This window comes from Rhodnius prolixus, unplaced genomic scaffold (genome assembly GCF_049639745.1).
Source record: "Rhodnius prolixus isolate KJV_2025 unplaced genomic scaffold, Rpr scaffold_3, whole genome shotgun sequence".
NCBI classification, from domain to species: Eukaryota; Metazoa; Arthropoda; class Insecta; order Hemiptera; family Reduviidae; genus Rhodnius; species Rhodnius prolixus.
Genome location: NW_027411603.1, coordinates 12,978,858 through 13,003,078, shown reverse-complemented (window position 1 = coordinate 13,003,078; position 24,221 = coordinate 12,978,858). Strand labels below are relative to the sequence as shown.

Here is a 24,221-nt window from a genome sequence, read left to right as displayed (position 1 = left end):
CAGGGCTTAGCGTCAGGGCCGACTGAGAATCAAGTGAATGCGGTATTATTCCTATAAATCATAAATGTAAAGCGAGTGTGTTTTGTCTTGAGAAAAAAACCGTTTTGTGCGCTCAACCTGCATCCATTCGAAACAGTTTCCATTACTTCTTTCAAAGGGGTTGGAGATTTTTTTGTTAAAAATCCTACAGTACTTTTTCTCTTTTTAAAAGAGTATGTGTGCCGAATTTGGTCAAAATTAATTCAACTGTGTTAGAGCAACTTTACTCATTTTAAAGTGTTAACCCGCGTGAAGAGACGAATAAAACTTTATAGTGAGAATCATCTCACTTTGTTACAGAAAATATGGAGCTTCATTAAATGATGCGTTAGGTTCCCTTTAATGAACTGATCGAACTCTGTTCAACAAAGATGCTGGCTAGATTCACTTTATCATTTGACAGATTAACTTGTCAACTCATCAATACAAAAATACAACAAAACAAAATTTCCACTAAAACGAGATTTATCGCGAAAAAAAAAGCATTAATCCAAAAAGCGATTCCTAGATTCCTTCCCCCTAGGAAAAAAAAGAAGAAATACCTCTTACTCCCACTGTAATTGCACTAATTTAATAGTTTAAACATCAATTTCGAATAACATTAAAGCCGCTTCCAATGAAGAAAAGCTTTTAGAAAGTAACATGCCTTAGCCATCTAAGCATTGTCAATAATTTGGCCAGAAGAAATTTATAATTTAATGTCATTTCTTTTATTTTGCATAAAAAGAAATCAACTAACCTATATTACATAAAAACATTTCCTTTTTTGAAAAATATTTGTTTGCCACAAGCACACCAGATACTGACAAACAAAAAGTTGTTAAGAAATGTAATGCATTGTAATATATGTAAATTGATATTAACTGATATAATTCTATGTTTAGCTTCTGAACATGACCCAGAAAAGCCGAAACGAAAGAGATTAATCGATATAATTGAACAAGACAAGTAAAATTAGGTTTATTAATACCCCAAAATACATATGAAATTGGTCTAAGATTGCATAAAATAATAATAGAAAATAATAATATTCCCATTGCTTCTAAACTGAAAATGCTACAAGTTCACGTAACATTCACGATCATTATTTGCGATGAACTTTTTGCTAACTTTTTTTTTAGCCGTCTTTTGTTTGTTTTTGTTTGTTTGTTTTTTACCATGTATAATGCAATAAAATAGCGATTATTGAAAACTACATCTCTACTTTGATCATATGCACCAATGAAAACAGAACTTTGAAAAAATTATTCGTAGATAATTGCATTGTGGTGTTAATCCCAGTTAAGCCAATATATCAGAACAGAAGACAGATATTATCTTGAGAATAATTAACATAAGCTGTTACTAAGCTGACATACCCACAGGGATCGTTAAATTTGAAATAGATAACCCTGCAGGAACTACTTTATTTTCTACATTATATACTCGTACATATATTGAATATTCAAAATTTTACAGTAAAAATGAAATTTAAGTATTTGTTGTTTTACACATTTTGATTAATAAATCAAATAATTAAATTTTATTTACATCATATTATATTTTATCATATTAGTAATTTTTTACAAATAATTAAATTAAGATAAAAGAAAGAGTGAAGCGTTTCCAAGAGGATTGGAAAGTCCACAGCGAGGTGCTTACTATCTACGAAATTAGGAAGGACACGAGGAATAACATCAGGTTTTTTTTTTGCAAGAACATTAGCTCCTTGACAGCAAGATTACATAACGCAATGACCAGTCGGGGAGCGGGCAACCATGTCACTCAAGAAGCTGATGAGGGCCTCATGGAGGATGCAGCGCAAAGAGCTACACTCCTATTAAATTTGCATTTTCTATATTTTGCAGCTGTAAAATAAAATGAGGACGAAGAGAGAAAAGTGGAGGCATTGCAACACTGTATTCAGTAAAATTAAAATTATTAAAGAAATCTTAAGTTAAATTTACGATACCTTCTTATGGTTTTTAGTGAAGCAACTGATATTAATTGTAATAAATTTGGTTATATAAAAGCATTGTCAGTCTAAAAAAAAAACCCTTATTTTTCACTTATTAACATTTTGAACAATCCTTGGGTCCATATTCAGTTCCGAAAAAAAATTATCATATATATAACACATAAATAAAATTTATAAAATATTTTATTGTAGGAAATTAACTTGAATTATGGGTTTGAAATAAAATTTCAATAATTATGAAGTCATATCCCTGACTTAATCAAAAACTTGTTGTCTTACCTAATTTTGGTGAGCTTCTATAATAGAATAATTTTTGCATAGTTTGTAGTTCAAAGAAAATTTTGTGACATTTTCATACAACCACATGGCAGTTAGACAAAAGGGTTTGTGACTTAGTTATATGGCTTCAGAATTATTAGCAATGATATGAAAATAATCGTTATGTGAGTTAATTTCCTCTTGGTGATAAAATATTTAGTAAATTTATGAACATGGGAAGTTTTAATGGAAAATTTTGCGGGAAGGATTTGTCCGAAATGTTTATTGAAATAAAAGGTTTTTAAAGACTAAAAATGGGTGTAATATCATCAAATTTATCACCTATTTGCGTATAGAGAAACAACACATAAGGTAAGAAAAGGGACGAAAATAAAGATAGGTGGTGTGGCTATTTATTACAACTTTGTGCATCCATTCCTCAGCAAAGGGGCTTCTAGCCCTCATCCCTAGTCTCCTTTGTAATAAACTTAAAGTGGGAAATGGAGAGGAGCACAATGCTAGGATTACTGAGAGGTTTCTGGGCAATGTTCTCAGAGGAGTACCCAACCCAAACATAGCTTGTAGTACTCTAGTAGTATGTTAGTACCTAGGCCCTACACAGCCAGGCCTCACTGACTACAAGAGTGGTGCAGGGCTTTGTCTGGTAGGACGGGCAGCAAGTGAGGAGCATGGTAAAGGATAAGATTTATAATATGGCTGCAAAGAGAAAGTGTTGTAGTGTTTTGTTGGTTGTGTTGTGTACAGCTTGTTGTTTTGTTGTTGTTCTTGTGTGAAAAGTACTAAACATGGAGCCCATGTTCAGATTAAGGTGCCAGTATACTACAGCAGACAGTGGCTATGTGCTTCGACTAGCTGATATATTGGTCGTAGAATTCTAAGCAAAGACTAGAACCTTTTTACTGCACTGATAATGATCTCTAAAAGCAGTACCATAAACTGTAATTATGAATAAAATATCAATGATTAATAAAAATAAAAACAAAAATATCTTATAACATGTATTATAGCTATTTTTGAACAACTATTAAAAACTGAAAAATTCCATTACAAGTATTTCCGGTCGTTCGATTTTGTTCGGAAAAGGTGTCGAAATTTCTAGAACTTTCTTAGGAAACCTGGTTTCATACAGCCCATGGAAAGAACACAATAGATTTAAACAATGGTCGCTGCATAGAGTACCCTGCCAACAAACAGTGAAAACTCCAACTCTAAAATCTGATCATCAGAATACTTTTTTTTCCAGTATTCTAAGATGAATATTCTTTTCTTGTAGTCTCCAACTCATTATCAGGTTATAGACAGAATATTACGTAGCGAGAGAACACTTTTTGGAAGACAGAGATGCACTAAGAAGCGCACCAATGATATTAAGCGCCTTCAAATGAGAAATACGTTATAGCAAAATAAAATAATGGACTTTTCACAAAGCCACTTCCTAAAGCAATTAAGCTAATATCTATCTGTTATTGCCGCTAAAATGGAAATACCATAAGATATGCACTAATACTGTTAAGGAAAGTATTAGCGCACTGGACTCCTACGAGGATCTCCCGGGTTCAAATACATTTCCCAACAATAGAGTTTCTTTTCAGGTATTGGACTAGTGTTGTTTGTAACGAAAGAATACCATCTGGAGGCCGACAGAGCATTTTAATAGCTCTGGGTGCTAGTGCCCTCAGTGATTTTATAGATGCGCTTCAAAAAAATTGAAACAAAATATTTTGTTTCTATTTTTTGTTTTGATATTTAGACATAGAAGATCTTTGCTGCACGGATCCAAAAGGGGCGGACTTTTAATAAACTTAATTTAAATTAAAAAAAGAGCATAGGAAAAGTAGTTATGCTACAATTTAGTTTAAGTTAAAAGTATTGTAGAATTTATTGTAAAGATAATATTGACCAGAGCGTGAAAAATGTTGAAAGAAGAGGATATTGTGTTATATTGTTTGATCAAAGATGGAGAGGACACTGTGCATAGGGATATATCTATTCGAAATCCAAGTGGAGAATCGTTATAGAGGAGATATTGAGCAGGAGATGGGAAGTGAAGGACAACGTGCTTGAGAAAGTGTAGAAAACGGGGAAAAAAAGAAAAGAAGAAATGCTTGGTGTCCAGTAGTGGGACATTATTATGGGAGGAATGACGTAGAGAGCAAGGTGTTAGCTGCGGCCGGGGAAACGAGAGCAGAATGTTGGTGTTCCTGTGCAAACACAACTTACAAGTGCCCATGGACACAGCAAACCTCTTCCCCATACAACTAACTGTTAGATATCCTACTGACAGAGAACGGTTTTCAACCACCGCATCCAGATCTGTATACATTATTCACAACTGCACCTCTTTATCTCCTCCTTTACACCTTCCTGATAGTTTTTTGTCGATGAAGAGCAGAAAATATTCAGTTTTATATTTCTTTCTAGTCTTACAATTTTTTCCTCCATTTTTTTTTTTTTTATAAATATCTTTCTGCCCATCTTTTAATGTGTTTCACTTATTTATACAAATATATATCAGTATATATGTATATACAGAAGAAGGGTGCAGTTTAAGCCAACTTATTTAGCATATCTTCAACATTAAACGAAAATATATTCGTCTCTCTGTGAAGGGCGCTGCAAAAAAAAAAAAAAATTGTTGAGCTGCAACGGCATTACAATTTTTATAATTCATCCTTTTATTCCTGGTGAGACTACCCAAATAACGCATCTCTTCTGAAGGAATGCCGCGCAACGCGTTTTTAATATCTTAAGCAGTTCCCTCGATCTATCGATTAACTCAATTTTCAATTAATTCAATTTTATTTTATTTTTTTCTAATTTATAGAAATGGTAGAATCAATTGCATTCAATTTAAAATTTTGAAATTAGGATCACTTGACACACATGTATTCATGCCTTCAGAGCTCGAAAAAATGTTTTATTTAAATTCGAAAGTGTGAATTTTTGTGCGATTATTTGAAAAAATTCAAATATGGGAACTTTTCGAAGAGAGAGCACTCTTTCCTCAAAAGTGTTATTTCGTGAGATGCAATAGCCTCTTCTCTTAAATAATTTTAATAGAAATTAAATATTTTACCAAAATTTCCAATTTGAAGAAAATCAGTGGTCCGAAAGTGCTTCTTCGTCTTCACTAAACAGAATTTGCGAATTTTCAGATTGATTCATTGTTTTTCTTAAAACTTTGTTAAAAGTATTCGTATCTCATAGAAACAGGATCTTTGATTATAATGTCCATTTCCAACATACTTCTTTTGGCTTCATTATTTTCTTTGTCCTTAATCATAGCATTGCTGTTGTGGATGAAAGATTGAAAATTATGACGTGAATGGCGGCTTACGCTGGGTAGTTGAGGGTACAATACTTTTTAAAAATTCACCAACCCTTTTAATCCCTACCCCCACACCAGATGCACAAAGGTGCCCTTATACACTAATATTTATGATTATTTAATAGCTGCGGGACAGACATTGCTCAAAATCAACTTTAGGTTGAAGGGTGAAATTTTTTTAAAATACAATGACTTTTACTGGGCCAAACGAGGAAAGAGAATTATACCACCAGGAGTGCTTAGTGATAAGCTAATTCATCACATAACTTTGTCTTCTTTTCTACTTCTTTTGGAACTGAAATATTAATCCATAGTGTCTAAAAGTGTCAAAGATTTATTATTGCTTAAATTTATTTTAATATTTTTCTTTCTCGAAATAGAGATTTGTAACGCAATTTGTTTCTCCGAGTAATAACGTCACTGGGACTAATTTATTCATATTATTCTTTCTCTAAAGATTCACAAAAAATTAGATTTGTCTTTTGGAGAGACAAACAGTCCAAAAACAAAAAAGAAAAAGTGACAAATGATCTACTCCATCATCGCGCAGAGGTAAAGGAGGGAGGTACTATCCACTCTGTACAGGCTATCCTTAACTCGAACGGAATGGGGGTGGAGGTATCTTAAGTCAGACCATACTCCTCCCATCTACATTGAACTGCACTGTTAATTGGTATTCCATGAATAATGTAGGAATCTACTAAATGTGTTTGCCAGAACTTATAATCACATTAACCAAATCAATGTTCTGATGAGATTGATATTGAACAGACTTGAGTTATCTTGCCGTAATATTGACTTCCAATAGAACATTTACTGCTTAATTATTACGGTTAATAAAAACGTAAAAAAACTGACGTTAAAAAAGTAGTCAGAGAATAGCTAAAATAAAATAATTAAATAATAATAATAATAAGATGTTCAGTACTTGCGCCGAAGGAGTACCTTTTCAGGCACAATATTTATCCATTAAGCACTAAAATTATCCATAAAGCACTTTGCTCAAAGTTTGGGCTGCTGAAGACAGAAGTGCCATATTATAAATATAACCCGCCGACGCTGCTGCAGAATGCGCACACAAAAGTATATTGGGACACTCAGATAGTAACGGATAGGAATGTTGCTAACAACAAGCCGGACATACTAGTTATGGATAGGAAGGGTAGAGTGGCACATATCGTCGATATCGCCATACCCAATGATGATAACATGCAGAAAAGATCCGGAAGTACCAGGACCTTAGTTTCCAACTAAGGGAAATGTACAACCTGGACAAAACGACGATTGCGCCTATAATGCTTTCCACGAGTGGCCTCGTGCCCAGAACAACGATGACTGCTGTCAATGAGTTGGTCCTATCCACTGATCTGGTTGTAGAGGCGCAGAAGGCAGCTCTCCTAGATACGGTCCGCATCGTCCGAAAGTTCCTGAGTGCTGCCCATTAAGCAGATCAATACAGCCAATCGCCGCGTGCAGCACGTTATTATTTGGATCTAGTATTTAACTCCGAGAAATAGATAGTAATTTAGATAAGGGGTTGTGGCAAAGTCCACCCCCCTAAGTGATTTCCCTAATAAGGAGTCAGAAATGAAATAATAATAATAATAATAATAATAGCCTATACTTACATATTTGTCAAAGTAGTGCTTTAATTATTTTTAAAAACAGTGGATTAAATTTATTTACTATCATTAACACCCGATTTCTGGCCGTAACAACATTAGATACGGAAATGTGTTCCATAATATTCTTGCTGATCAAACGGTATTATCAAACTTGAGTAGCAACTTTTCGATTTTGAGATTTTGGTCCAAACTCATCAAGTAGCTTCGAAATATGTATTTCCTCTTTGCGAAAATTTGATATGATTAACAATTCCCTTTCTTATGGTATCTGAAAGAAAGGTTTTTCTTAATTATGTTTGTTTTTATTGAATATCCAATATAAACCCTGTTCTCTTGATAGCAATATAATATTCATGCTTTTCCCTCCTTAAAATCTACCTAGGATTGAACTTAAAGGATTAATCAGTGCTTGTAAAATTGTAAGAATTTGTTGTGAGAAATTAGAGGTAAGTTTTTGCAAAAGGAATTAGAGTAAACAGGAATATATACCGCCAAAGCTTAGCATAAAGGAGCAGTTTACAGTGTGTCAGTTGAATTGGAAATTCAAATAGAGTAGGTACTAGAGACTCTTCTCTCAGCAACGGTTCGCTACCTAATTGCCATCTGCATAATCTAGCCCAAGAATTAGTAGTCTAATGTAATTGCAACTTATGCTTCAAGAATTGCAGCAAATATTTCTATAACATTATTACAATATTGTAATAACAATGTAATATTACAAAGAACATTTATAACAGCAGCGTAATAATAATACATTATAAGGAAAGGAATTAGCAGAGTGGTTAGCTAATACTGGATTCCTTCGCGGAGATAACGGTTCGAATCTAGCTGCAACCTTATTAAATTTTCTCTACCTAGGAACTTCTTACAGCTCAATATCCGGTGATGGACAGTGTTATCTGAAACGAGAGAACTGCCAAAAATTAGGTTTGGTGGTTGGAGACGACTAGCAAACAAATATTATAAATTTCTCATATAAACAATTCAATCAAATTCCAGACCTAACCCCGGGATTCGAACCATACTTCTTGGTTTTGCGGTTCTCGCCTCTACCGCTCAGCTACCGTGGTGCCAAAAGAAACCAATAATTATCATCAACATCATAATTTCCTTCCCTTCTTCTTATACTTCTTCCTCCATCACGCTCTGCTCTCTGCCAAAGCTCTCCTATCGTTCCACACCATCCCTTTTTTCTCGCACGCATCCTTCATCGCTCGGTCACTCTGAAGGGGCAGCCCCCAAACCGAAATGGGCCGATCCCTTGCACAGTTGAGTCCAAATTATGTATAAGTCAGAACCAATAATTATGATGATGAAGAAGATAGATCTAAACGTTGGCTGAGAAAAAATAAATAAATAAAAAAATAAGTGGTCGCAAGTAAGTTATTTATTTTAAATATGAATTAATAAGATTTATTACTTGATTTGCAATCGTATAATCAAAATGTTAAAAAGCTACACTTTGACCGTTATTTTCCATTTTTAGAAAATTAAGTCCAACATCTTAAATCTCAAAATATTCTTAACATTATTTTACTCACTAGCATTAAGATCATATCACATTCTCGAACTGCTTGTAATCTTCTCTATTTTGATTATTTTTCACACTTATATAAAGATATCTACATTCATCAGCTTGTATCTTACTAACGCCTATCGATGAGTGCGAATGTACAAACTAAGAAACAAAAGGAGATAATAGCTCTTCTGTTTTCCTCCCAGAAATCTTTCAAAGCTATTGTTTTCTTATCGTTTGCCATTGTTTATTTAACATTGTATTCAATCTCTGCTTCGTGATGGGTGAGGGCGCAGCCTTCCACCAAACAAATCCGATTACTGGATATGTTTATAAATGATTAAAGGCCAACCTTTAAATAAAATCGTTCAGAAACTAAATCAGACTTGATTTTCCTCTTTCTCTCGGCATTTTCTTTCTCAATTTTTCTTTATACTGCCGTAATAAACATAGAATGTTTACAGAGTTGTGCTTGAGGTCGAAGGTAATGTTTTTCCAATATCCAGTCGGAACCAGCTTACCCGCTATACCGTTCTAACAAACAATAAGCTTACAATGCTTTATATTTGTAGAAAATATAACGGTTTTCTTTCTAGTTTTATAGCCTATATGTTGGTATTTCAAGTTATATGTTATATCAATTTCTTTTTACTTTAGTATCTAGCTAGAAAAGTTTGCGTTCAGTTCAAATAAGATGAGTGTGTCTGGTGATCGGCGCTATTCAGACACGAATAAACAGAAATTTTATAAGTTATTTAATTCTCCGATACTACCATAGGACCTGACAAGGTTTGAATAATAAAATAAGGTCAACTGAAAGTGCCACTGAATTTTATCGTCAAATTTGAATTATCTATAAGTTTCCGTTGCACATAGACTCTTACTCACACACGTATATAAGACAATTTATAGAAACCACTTTGTATTAACAATTGCAACAATTTAACAATCTGTTTTATAAGCCTGAAATGGTGGATCAGTTTATGCAATATCGTTTAATGCGGGCAGAGATAAAACTTAATTAAACGTGTATAGTTATTGTTTCAAAGAGGGGGGGAAAGAGGAGTTGAAAGAGAAAGAGATGAACCTGCACCTTAATGTGTAATCACGATAATGATGACAGTAAACAAGAATATATGAACATAACTGTGAGACTTCGGCTTACACACACTCACACTTAAATATATATATTCACAAACACACACTCTCGTCTTCATCTTGTACGACACAAAGTTATATTGGGAGCTATATTTCCTTCCTCTGCAATTTATGAGGGAGAGTATCTAATTGGCTTCTTGACAGTTCCATTCTACTTTTCAACCAATCTCTCTCACGTAAGGAAGTAATCTAAACTAAACTAATCTCGTATATAGAACTAGCTTAATAGAACTATCTAGGTTTAATCACACCATCAGCCTAATAAGTAAAATGAATAAATATAGCCTTTAAATATAAAAAACGTACTCTTACTACTAAAAATCTCTCTAAATACATTTGGGAAACCAAAACTTTGAAATAAAATTTATTTACAGGTTACAGAACAGTATATAAGGTGTCTGCAACATGCCCTCACTTATCGATCATTGGGCATTCTACATCCCAAGACACGGAAAACGCAACGATAGATGTACGGCCTGCTAAGCTAAGATGAAATGGGCCGGGAAATGGGTTCGATTCCTGGTATATGCCTTGGATTTTATTAATGTTTAATTTGCGAACTTTATAGCATTAAAGTATGCTTTATTCGTCTGCGATACCTAATTAGATAACTGGACGTAAAGGCCGCTTGAAAAATAGGTATTACTACAATTTTTAAAGGATAATAAAGGAAAATCGTAAGACTACATTTCATAAGATTTTTCATTTCAATAAAAAAGTGTAATTGGATTAGAACTGGACAAAAACTAAGGGAAAAAAAGAAACAAGAGATTGGGAATTCAAACATTGTAAATGATTCAAAAATGATAAAATCTGAAGTTAGAAAGAGAGAGTTTAGTGAGTTAGCAGGAAATTAGGGTCAAAAAGCAAAACGGATTTACCCAATCCGTTTATACAACCTTAGGTTTTTCCCACAGGGTAACCATATTAATTAAGCCATTTAATTAATAAGCTTATAAATACGAGGACTTCATTAGCAGACAGGGTGAATCTGGATACAACCGCTATTAAGTTATAAAAGTAGTTCTATATTTTATAACTGCAAATTGTTGGTAACATTGATCTAGTTTAGTTATACAAAGTTTTTTTTTCTTTTTAATTTCCCAAGTCCCTAGCATATAATTCTATTTCTTTACACTAATGTCGCAAGGGCATACCTATGAATCTGTTCTAAAATCAAGATCACTTTAGAGCACTTGAAAACTATAACCTTATTTGAAAAAAAGAACTCAATTTGGCTTTTTGACATAACTTTTTCTAGCAAAACTTTATTAATTTTAAAATTAATTAATAACATGCTTTATGCTCTTATATAAAATTTCAATCAAATCATTTCATTTGTTTGATCCAGTGGTTTTGAGTGTGAGCTTAGAAGCTACTTATATGTACTTTTTATTTGAAGAAATAAAAAACTTGATATTAGCATATCTTCCACCCCAGACCACTGGACGTTAAGTCCCGTCTGGAAAAGTAGGCGATTATGATACTAATAAAAACTCTTCTTTATATAAAAAGCCTGCTTTAAATTACAAATTTCTTTTCTAACTAATTTGCATACAAAAAAACAACTAATAAACAAACAAAAAACAAAGAGAAAGAATTTTTGAACAGTAATTACCGTTCGTCGAAGTAAAAGTAAAATCAAATGCAATGTCAAAGTAAAATCACGCTAGTTTCTTCCATTTTTTGAATTAAAATCCATTTTAATTATGGACATTCCAGTATGCGATGATTACTCTTCTTCGTTGTGAGGTGGTTTTAATAAATACTAGACAGAAGAGTGTAAGGGTCGCTCTGACAGGGTGCCTTTATGAAAATCCCTAAGATATGCAGGAAAAGGTGCAGACTTCGTAGATAATAGAGGACATAAGATGCAGTGGTTGGAAGCTCTTCATAGGAAGGAAAAGCCTCAAGCGTTCACATAGTACAAAGCGTTTTTTTAATATCGGTAGCACCAATTATATTCATTATGTTTTGTCTTAAACTCAAAGAAACAACTGAGGATTAAAAATTTGCACAAATGTTGGTCTTAAAAGTTTTACTGATAATCTCAATACTTTGACAGAATCATTTAAATAAATTTCATCGGCTGATATGTTATTGGCTCTTACTGGTTAGGAAAGACCAGACATATTAAATAACAAAGCTCGCTTGTTTTTGTTAGGTGGAAGGATAATAAATAATAGATCTTAATTAACGAACTTAAATTCTTAAAATCTTGTATAAAAATCCGTATGAAAAAAAACACTAAGTAGGCTAGCAAAAATAAATTCTTGGAGGACTGGAAATTCCAGTACGAAGAAAAAGTAAGTAGTTTCAGTGTTATTATTGCACCCAAACATTAAGATTGACTCTAACAATAGAAGAATAATTACTTTTCCCCTCACCGAAAAACGTAAAATTGGAAAGAAAAATCTTATTGTAAATAAGCAAAATTTTTCTGTTTTGTGGGGTTATTTGTATGAAGGAAAAAAATGAGGAAAATTTATTTTATATAATGTTTCGCTGGAAAAGGTTGGAATTAGAAAAAAAAAAAAAACTGAAAGTTGATAATTTAGTAATAGGTTTTACTAATCTCTTCAGATCCAACAATCTGTCTCGAGATGAACGAGTGTTTTCTCCTCTACTCAAAAACCAAAAAGGAGTCCGTTGTATAAGGGAGTCTCCTTAAAACACGTTTGCTTAGTAAGGGATCCGGGTATAGTTTGAGAGAATAATAGTCTGGGTAGTAGTCTGAGAGAGACACAAACTCATCTTGCTATCAGAGCACTTTCTGGGTCCCAAATCACCTCTTATTATATTACTATATAAACGGATTTTTTTTTTTTAAATTAAAACAGAACATCGATATTTATTGCTTCAAAGGACTAATACACCAGCGTGGGATAATAAATCAATTGCCGCTAACTGATAACGGTTTAAATGCCGTCGAACTTATTGCAGTACATTCTAAATTTAATACTGATATAAAAGCCAAGGCCGACACCAGGGCTATAATTAAATAAATAATCAATACTATGTATGCTTTAGAAGAAAAATACTATTTTAAAGTCTGCGTGCTTAAAACAAAAACAAGCAACTCTATAAAACATAATTAATATTAATTCTTTGATAATGAATCTTTCTGGCACAATTTATTAAAATGAAAATTTTATTTTGTATTTATATTTAAATTTAATAATTTATATGAATTTGCAACCACACCTTCCGTGAAATAGCAAACTGAATTACGTTAAGAAAAAAATAAATTTCGAAAGCTTAATGGTTTCTCTTCAGCTACAAAAAATTAATAAAACCAAATGAGTAACTACCGGTATTCACGATTTGAACAAAATTATGGAATCCTATCTAACATAAGTTATTGGAAATAGCTTCTATTTCTGACAAACTAATTACTCGGGAGAGCGCAAATTTTTGTGAAAACGAGTAATTAGATTATTAACGTGACCAATATCTAAAAAAAAAATACATTATTCTAGCTCGACATTTTTTTTTTTTTTTAACTGAAAAAGGGCTATCATTCATATACCAACGGTAAACTTTCTGTTTGTGTATACATGCCTTTTCAGTCTTGTTGAGATTTATAATTCAGACGTGAATTACCTTAAATGATAGTTTTAATATTTAAAACTGCTGCCATTGAAAGAAACAATATTGGACTTGCGTCACTATCATTGTTTCTGTGTAGTAGCGCATACTTAATTTAATTAAAAGCATCTATCCTTATAATTTAAAAATATTCTTTTAGTTATTTATCAGAAATAAGAATAAAAACTACTTTTAGAAAAATTTAAATAGAGAGATACTACATTTTCTGTTTCTGGAATTTCAGGGTTATTATGAAATATTCATCAACATGGAAATTGAATTTTCCCCAGAGCACACCGTCCTACGAATTATGAATGAAGATGTACCTGCACAGCAATGGCAAAGTGAATGAAATTAAAAATGCTTCTGGTTATTCCAGTTTAATTTGTTTTCTTTATTTAATTAGACCATAATTGATGGATATAATTATTATCTTTGCATATGTAATTTGTTCCCTCATGTTTAATTTCTCTTACTGTTAGCAAAAGTTTTGTGATCTTGCAGATCTTTTACATGTTTTCTCTAATAAAATGAAGTTTTCAAAATTAATTTTTAAATAACAAGTGGTGTTGTTCAACGCATTCGAAATTCTTCAAATTATTTAATTGCACGTGTATTAAAGATACTGAAGAAACTAACACTGTCCACTTCAGAAGCGGATGAACAAGCGCTCACATCTGGTGATGGGACAGGTGCTTCAAGGTTAGGGTCGTCTCTGCAAAACTATTCTCTTGCTTTGGTAAGAACCCTCAAACAAGATCAATTAAGTCTGTACATGTGATTCAAATAATTTTCGATGTCTGAATGTAATAAACTTAAGAATACCCTAAATTAACTTTAGTCCTAAGTAGAGAATATTCAGTGGACCAAGTTTATCTGTACGATTAACCGCAAGGAAGAAATTTCCTGATAGGATTTACGAAGATCTCAGTAAGAGAACTGGCCTACAGTGAGGTGGCTTACGGGGTAACGTTTGGACAATTGAAGATACATATTCCGTCCTTCAGAAAGATCTCTCTAAACCTAGTTCGATAAAACTTGGAGGCTGTTTCACATTGTAAGAGAGGGACGTTTCTTAGAATTAAATAAAAAACAGACAACTGAAACAGACAAGTCTCAAGAAAGTCTTAAATGGATAATACAGAAGAAGTCTAGGAAAAAGTTATAAACAAGATATTTGAGATAGAAAGTTAATTCCGCAGGGCAAGTTTGTTTTCATTTAGTCTTCAATTCAATAACTGAACCCAATTCCATAGCTGGCGGAGACAGTATCTAAACGCAAATTGACAATAAATCCGTTGCCCTTAGGATTGCTAAATCCTAACCTAATAAATACAGCCACTATTTCTGCGGTATTTTTAATACTAACCTAAACATTATTCTCATCTGCAAGCATTTTTTTTTTTTTTTTTTATCGTGGCTGCGTTCACAAATGCATCCACGATCAAAGGTTGTTAGCATCAGTCTAGAGAAATTTTGACAAATAAAGCACATGTCACTTTTGAGTGTGATATAGTTATATAAACAGCGATAAGCTAATACATTATTGTTTCCTGACAATGCCAGAAATGACCCACTTCACAGCGTTGCATCTAGTTAAGTGTCATAAGGGAAATTTCATCATTCTCTAAAATTCACCGTCGAATACTGGTGAAATACTGGGCTTTTGGCGAACTTATTTACGCTACCACTGGTTAAAACTTCACCTCGCTTGGTATTTGCAAATTAATCAGTGTTGGGAAGTTTAGCGGTAAATTATTTCTTCAACCTAGCAACTTTGTCATCTTATACCTGTGGGTGGGATTATTTGTAATGAAATCAAGCTTAAGGCAATGAGATATTAACCTTATTAGAATCTTGTCAGATAAAATTGTCTTATGGAAACAAGGCAGCTCACCAGCAAATGTATAGATATATATTTAAAGTCATATCTAGAATTATGAGACCACCGCGATAAATATATCAATAATGTTCCTTCATAGGAATAAATATTCAATCCATTATTAATGGATATGGATACAAAAATATCACATTATGTTCGGATAAATATTTGATTTAATAACGTTTTAACATGAATGCAAAATTTAACCAACTAACTCAAAAGTAATTAAAAAAGAACATTATGATTTGAACGTAATGAAAATTGCATTTAAAATGAGTTGCGTGTTGAGTTGTCCACGTATGTCACGATTTCTATGAATTAAACAAACAAACCCCTTATAATTATAATTTTTTCCAATTACAAAATATAAAAGCTAATAAACCATGAGCCAAAAGAATAAACAAAAAATTGAAAGAAATTGTTAATTGTCATATTTTTCTAAGTATTGAGAGATGAAAATGTAAGAAAAAAATAAGAGAAAAAACAGAAGTGTAGAATTTAAACGGAGATTCGATTTTAGTAATCCAAAGACAATAACTAATACAAATTACTTCCTTAAGTAGCGAATTCTATTTCGCCCACAGCAAGACATCATCCTGGAGACAGATATCACGAAATACCTGAACATAATATTGTACAATTTTACAACTATTCTTCCCTCAATTCTCAAATCTGTCATGTTGAGGTGTAACATCAGGTTCATTCTCATTCCATCCTTAGAAAAAAATAAAATGAAGACAACAATCTTGAAAATGAACGGCACCAAATAATGAATCAAATTAAGTTGTTATGTACATGTCCTCAACAGTTTCAATAATAAATTAAAACAATTAAAAAAAAAACACTTCTCAAACTTAGAACATCTTAAGCGGATGTGGCTTTCTTTTTAAGCCCTCTCTTAATGTTCTTGGTGACAACAAATGGAGTTAGTACAGGTAAAAATTTCTGAGCTGATAAACTAGCAAGGAAAGAGTCTAACACTTCATTCTCTGGACTCAAACCTGCCTTAGCAAACTCGAAGCCATACAGAGATTATCAAGTAATGAGAGACTGAGAGAAACTCTGGAAGGAGGTAAGAGGCTGGCGGCGAGTCTAGAGATTTACAGAGGGAATCCGGTCTACACAAGGAAATTCTTGGAAATGGAAAGGAAACATTTTTTTACAGGTCTGATTGCTTGGTGACTGGGCATGCTGAATTCCATTGAAAAGAAGACCGACACTATCAATAATGATGGAGGCGGGAGAGACCAAGTATCATTATTTATTTATATTTATTATTCATTAACTATATTTGGCCTAGTAATCTCGCTTCCTGGAAGTCAAACAAAGCATGTTTGTCACAATCATAAACTAAGAGGAAAATCTAGGCCAGTTAAAGGTCAGTGATATTCATAGATATTGCATTCAGGTCAGCAGACTGATCTTTAAAGTCACTTCATCTCTTACGAGTTAGAATTAGAGCTTCTTGAGTTACTAAGTCCATCAAGTATTGCGACAGAATAAAATCGAAAAGAGCGGCATCTAGGGCGTATGGGGAAGGATTTCAATGCTTCAGAATGACTGGCTAATTAGTCATGTTTGCTCAAAAATGACGGGCCTTATCGTGATGGAGGATGAACGCATGTTGTTAATTTGGTATTTCTGTTAAAGGCCTAAACTTCTGCCACACAACTCACTTTATAATAAAACTTTCAGTTACTTCACCAGCCGAAGAATATTGATGAACAAATTGCCCCCTTGATATCGGTCAAATATGTCTTCTGGAAGACAAGAGTTTTTCTCGTCCTTTACAACATTTGTCGAATAGTCTCCACGGTTGAGTATCTCTTGTTACACAGATGGTTGAAATTGTTGAGGTGTAACATCAGGTTCATTCTCATTCCATCCTTAGAAAAAAATAAAATGAAGACAACAATCTTGAAAATGAACGGCACCAAATAATGAATCAATTAAATAGAAAAAGCAATTTCATTGAAGACGGAGTTTCTCTATAATCAAAATAAACAAAAAAAAGTCGTTTGACATCTGCCGCGAAAATCAACATGTTAAATGTTCGTTTATTTATGTACATCTATTTCAATGAGACGTGCTTAACTTCCAACTACATAATTAATGGATACTAGCGGGTTTCCACCCACACCCACTTACGAGTTCACGTTCACAATCATTACACCAAAGCCCTCTTTTGTTTTTATAAATATTTCCACAATTAAATTACCACAATTGGATTTTATTGTGATATGTGTATTTGGCTGTATGATAAAATGTCAATGTATGGCAAAAAAGAAAGCTAACTATATGATAAAAATAATGTTTTTAGTTATTTCCTGTAAAATCGGTGGATAAGTCAGAATAGAAGAGAGGTTAGATATCTACTTCAAATGGAGTAAATACAATCCTGCAATATCCTGCCCAAAGACTTATTGCCCGGCTCTCAGTTCCATTTGTTTCCAACTACAAAAGATGATAGACATGGCTATCATGGCAAAGGGTTATGTTGGTTGGGAGAGGAAACTTTCAACTTGTTACAGAAAGTCAGTAATATTGGACTACCACTGCTAGAGAGAGCTATTAGAATTGTTCTGTATAGAGCTAGTGTGTACAAAACTATTGCTTCCACTCCTAATATTCAAAGACTGAAAATAATCCTTCAGGCTATTTGATAAAACTCTCGGAGGTAGTAAGTAAATACTTATGTCAGGGATAACCTCCTTTTACGAAAGTGGAAGAAAACCACAGTCACTATCTGTAAATAAACCAAATACCCCAATAAGACTTTTTCTTACTGCTTTTAATACTTATACACGTTACCTATTATTCACACTTTAATGTAAATATCTCTACAGACCCTTCGTTTGTTATTAACTGTTGAGACATCAGTATGTTATTCATGTCGTTTGGAAGAAACATTCACACGAACTCCGAAATTCCTGAAGAAGTGGCTAGTCCACTCTCCCTTCTGGTAAGCAAGTGAAACACTTAACTACTACGAAAGTGAATAATAAACACATTGCCTCTTGAAATCTAAGACACCATTAAGAGGATGTGGCAAACGTAAGGTAACTAAAATGTAAGGAACATATTAGGTTCAGTTAACAGTGGGACAATTGTAAGAACTTCATTTAATAAAACATCCATCCTAAGTTTGTATAAATTACAGAAAAATAATAGATCAACTTTTTTGACATTAACTAATATAGCAGCAACCAGTCAACAGTACATTGCTAGTTATGGTAACAATTGCAAGTATAGTAAACGAAAATACATACATATATACAATTTATAACATACTTAAAGTGATAAGTTTTCTCAATTTTTACGATTTTCTAAATCTTATGTTAGTCTAATATTGCATATCCTAGGATCGATCCTAAACTAAGTTATTTATCTTCTAAATTAATGATACGATTCCTAAAAAATAATTTTAATATATTGTAGCATACTTGTGGGAAGAATTTTCACTCCTTTCCCCAGATGTTCACTAGCTACGCTCACTCGTGGGCTACACTTCTGAATGATAATTCAACTTCCCACATTTGTAAATAAATAACTATATTAATATGTAGATCGAATATGCTGCGAACTAAATCGAAGAGTTCATACCACACTCGTTCAGAAACACTCTAATTAGTATCGCATTTTCATTAACCACCAGGGGAGAGAGTAAGTTGGTAGAGAACTGTGAAATTCTCTCACAGACTTTCTTTCATTTGGCTCAAGATGAACTTGAATTTTTTTTTGGCGAAAATAAATAAATGATAGACCCATTTACTTAGACCTTAGACCACAGATCAATTCCTTTCTCTTTAATCTTAATAAAAGTATTTAAATAAAGGCAGTAATCAATCAGAAATCTATTTCACGCTCATCCAAATTACTATAAAATTTAAAACTAACATTCAGATAAATATAACACAGGAATAAATACAAATATTAATACTGTTGATAATATTGTAGTACAGATTACTAGTCGGATATATTTTTAAGTGTCGTGGTTTATTTAACTATGGTCGTAAATGAAGAATGGAGGAGATATTTGGGCAAGTACGATACCGATTCCCAAGTTTTATCTGGCAATTTCGTATCAGTCATAATGGCGTAAACAGCAGCAAAACCCGTCCCCACAATACCAGCTCCAAATATTCAACCCGAGCTGAGTAGCACGCTCCATTCTGGCTCCAATAACAACCAAACCAAGATACAGACAGCACATAGTGTGGGTGTATTTATGAGCTGTGCTTCAATTCACCCAAACATGGGCAAACGGTGAACGAACTCCAGTTTTAATGGAACAAATCTCATAATTCACTGTACTATCATCATATATATATCCCTTCCCAACTAGACATCCTATACTCCTTTTCTACTCACTAATACCAATAGGAAATCGCAACGATCTAAAATAAATCATCTGTAATTTGGGCCGCTTTTCGCTTAAAAACAAGAAAAAAGTACGAATTCTATTTTATAAATTTATTTCTCTCCCCCCCCCCATTACAAAAATTCTGGCATGAAAATCATGTCTCATCATATCCCAAACGCAATCTACTTAATTCAATTCTCAAAAAGTTAGTATTTGTATAAAAAAAAAAAGTTCACAAGTAGTTTGACATAAATAGACAGGACAGATAACACACCACCAACTTTACACATAACAATGTAAAAAAATATTATAACTGTCCATAGCATAAATCCTGAAGATGACCTAATACCTAGGTCGAAAGCTCTGCAAAAATTAAAAATAATAATCAAATTGGCAATATTTTTTCTTTCTTTTTGGCTTAATGAATCAGTCAACGAAAACGATACAACGAATAATACTCTACAACGCTTAAGAGGTTAGTTATTGAGAAGTAGCAATTAAAATAATTATAAATATGTACATTCCCTAGCGACTCTATGACTACCAGTTTTCTCCTTAATCTTTGTCCAAGCATTCATACCGCCGAAATGGTTACCATTTATGTTGCCTAAACTTCATTATTCCCATTACAAAAACAAAAACTTAGTCCTCAGTACTGCCTCACTACCCGTTGCTTTAAGTTAAACAGGTAACCCAATAGTTAAAAGAGGTTGATGTTAAAAAAATTAAAATAAATAAAGAAAAAAGTAACTTCTAGTGGTAATCTATACTTTTCAATCTATCTTAAGAACAGACTTTACAATCAAAGGAAAGTGAATTGTAAGATTATTGAAGGAATATTAATAACTGAGAAAGTTAAGATATATACTTATAAATCTGTAGACAAATATTACCAATCAAAAACCCGAGGAACAAACGTCGGCAAATGTTTAATTAATGATATTAAAACTGAGAGTAACAAGTGCGAATAAAGGGATTCAGCAAGTGTGATAGGGTACTTCGTAGTTAAGCTGGTTTTGAGCGATTTCAATCTCACATACATGGGCCTAATCTAATCGAAGAGGCCAACTAATTCTGGCACACTAGTGAACGATGGTGATATAATACTAAACTGTATTAAATTGAAACTGTGCTTATAATGTCAGTGAAAGTGATAGAATAAACGAAAATAATTTAATTTTCACACGTTCTATTTGTAGAATTTAAGAAATAATTTTTTAAATAAGGACTTGATTAAATGGATCAAAAATCAAATAAATGTTTAATTAATTAAAATACTGCCTTAAAGGAAACGAATACAAGATTTACGCTTTAAAATCAATAAAATCTGTTTACAGAAATATTTTGATTTCTCCTGTTGGACCGCTATTTGTAAGATTTGACCTTTTTTCAATAACTTCTACGAGACTGCAAAAATCTGTCGTAATGCCTTTTGTGGCATCTCAAGCCAGATGATGATTTGGATACAATATGCTTTGCCTTACTTTCAACGAGAACTATAAAAGCAGCACCTTAGATGAGAGTATTACAAAGCAGGCGATTCTCCCTCATAAGCACTATTGAAATTTTGAAGATTACACTATTGATGAGGGAGTAATTTTATTGGTAGTTTCTTTTTTTCGTATCGCACTAGTTGTGTTTCAGATAAGGCCTTATGATTTAAAAATTTCTATCCAACGAGCGCGTCTATATCACCGTAAACGGGCAGAACACTGACCAAACCGACTTAGAACGAACTCACAACCTTTTTTTGTAGTTTGGTTCATTCCTAAAATTGGATGTTTAATACACTAATGTTTATGTCTGCATTAATATAAATATATTGAACTACAATTGCATACTCCTTACAGCACTATATAAAGCATGTTACTTGTTTACCTAATTTGCATTTATAATACTGACCTTAAACATGATGGTCAGACAATAGATGCGGCAGATAGATTGAAGTTTCTTTGTTCAACTATCTGAAAATCGGTTATGCTTTATTCAGGGTAGAGAAAGCAGGGTGGGGCACTGTTTACCAAACGAACATAGCTAACATTAGACAAGGCTAAAGGAAAATATCATCAATAACATAGTTATTAACAGCTTGTGGATTGACAACTGAATTAAGCTATCCGATGATACACAATTTCCCATAATCATTAAGCAAGCTATATAGCTCTACATTTCTGTCCAGCAAACTTTTATTAAAAGAAATAATCATGTAAGAAATATTTTCCTAGATTTTTTAAAATTTATAATATTTTAATGTAATACCTAAATATTTCTTACGTTCTTTGGCCTCTAGAGTTTTCATTTAACAATCAGATGTAAATATATTTATGTATTTTTAATATAATCGCACATTTTTCGAAGTGAAACGTCTGCTACCATGCTCCGGATTGACTCCTCCTCACTGAAAGATCACTTTTTTGGGGGGAAATCTTCCGAATAAAATGCATTTAAAATAACAAACAGATAAAATGTCAATTGAATAAAGATCTGAAAATGAGAAGTTTAGAGTAGAGAAGAAGTACAGAGGTGAAGATAAACAGTAGAACATTTTTCTAGAAATTCTCGAAAAAATCATACTTCAGATAATTGTCTTTCCATTTGAGAGATATTTAGCCCACACAACACTGTTGCACTAACCAGAATCACCCAGAGAAGTTGCACAAATAAAAAAAGAAATGCACTCAAGATATGCATTTTCACTTAAAACTCAAATTTCTTAATTCTAGCGATCGCAATACTTCCTCAAACAAAGAAAAGAGAGAATAAAAAAGATCGTTAGAGACATTTTTCAGCAGCTCTCCGAAAACTGAACTAGTTGTTCAAAAATGCGTTAAAAACTTAGTTTCTTATCAAGTAGATCTCAAAATATTTAGATTACTAAAAAAATCCCCATTCTTAAATATTGTAAATTAAACATTTCTATAAATTTTACAATTCCGCACGATCGCTGACTTTTTTTTTTGTAATTGCAATCCAACGAGATATTAATCCAAAATCAATAGGATGATAATAGGTTTAAAGAATAAAACTTTAAATACTGCATTAAATATAGATATTAAAATGATAAACAATAGCAATCCGGATGAAAAGCACGTAACTTCGTCATCTTTAATTCTTTATTTATACATTCGAAATAAATATAGGTACGCGTGCTCAATTATTCGTTTCATATTTTGCATAATGCATCGTGCAAAGATAATACATATAACGGGATGAAAGTATATCCTACGCTATCCACGAAAAAATGGTGTAGTTGATTTTCTTTAATTAAACAATACTAAATGTCCAATTTTTTCACAGTAAAAAAGGATTTGGTTCTATAGCCCTAACAGACTTCATTCTAAATATGATGACCTAAATTTACTAGCAAACGTTCAGAGACAATAAAAGGATCTTTTAAACTTAGCACTAGATATATGCCACAAAAAACACAAGGTTTATTTGGTAACAGCCCGCCTGAAAAAGTAGTTAATTACTCTACTTACTTTACTTTAATTTCATTATTTTTTGTTTTTTAATAGGTTATTTAGTGGAACGTCAGTAGCAAATTTCTGCAACTATTCACTGAGGATGGCCGACTCTGACTGAACCTATACAAGTAGCATCAAAGATTAGTCACATAATAAATAGCGAAAATAAACTTTAATAGTTAATTAACAAAACTTCAAAACATAATTATAAAGAAATAAAAATAAATAAATAAAAGAAATTATTTTAAGTAAATTGTGACCTTACTGAGTGATTTTGTATTAGCTTTGGAAAATACATTCCAATTTTGACGACAAGAAGGGCTGTATAGGAAATAAGACTCTTTTCGAAGAACTAAGAAACCAGAGGGTGTCGAGGAATGTAAACTGAACTGATTCATAGCTAAAAACCTACAAAAACTCTCCCTCTCTTCTAATTTCACATAAACCGTTAGGGCATAAACCATCTTTATTGTACGGTAGCACAGAAATAATATTCTAGAAGCCGAAAACTAAAGTAAAAAAATAAGCTATAAAATAATTGGAGCATTAAAGGGGTAATACCCTTATGACAGAGTAGCGAAGATTTTGATGAAGAGTTGGTAGTAGAGGGCAGAGAGACTCGAGAAAGAGATGTGACTTTTTTTTCCACAAGTACTAAGCTGTGAGAAACATAATTACGTACATTGCGGGTAAAAAAAGTAGAGTAAAATATTTAGAAAGTAGTTAAGAAAGTATAAGAAAGTAGAGTAAATTATACACCCTCTACTTTTCTTCACAATAACATATTTATTAAAATTCAATTACTAATCCAATCTCACTTTAATAGAATATTTACAAAATTATCAATGAAACTGCTTTTGTCCAATGCAATAAACAAATCAATTACTTACTACAGACACTAAAAACGTTCCCAATTTAGAAAAGTCAGATAAGGAAATTAGTGCTTCAAAAAGAGAACACAGTTCAATCTAGTTTGCATCAAATTAACTGGAAGAGGGAAGGAAATTTATTTAAGAGAA

General features: G+C 32.6%; 1 protein-coding gene and 1 long non-coding RNA gene across 21 annotated transcripts in view; both read right to left on the bottom strand.

Annotated features, from left to right (window-relative positions):
• The window catches only part of LOC141453273 (uncharacterized), a 234,731-nt gene that overhangs the window by 42,636 nt on the left and 167,874 nt on the right, over positions 1-24,221 (bottom strand). The window lies entirely within an intron of this gene.
• Positions 1,019-23,836, bottom strand: LOC141453279 (uncharacterized). 2 transcript variants are annotated; one of them, XR_012457913.1, is made up of 4 exons: positions 23,218-23,836; positions 7,232-7,496; positions 5,352-5,565; positions 1,019-4,888 (listed from the first exon to the last, which is right to left on the bottom strand). It is a non-coding gene; the product is annotated as an uncharacterized lncRNA (long non-coding RNA). The 2 variants fall into 2 exon arrangements; XR_012457912.1 differs by having other exon boundaries at positions 1,019-5,565.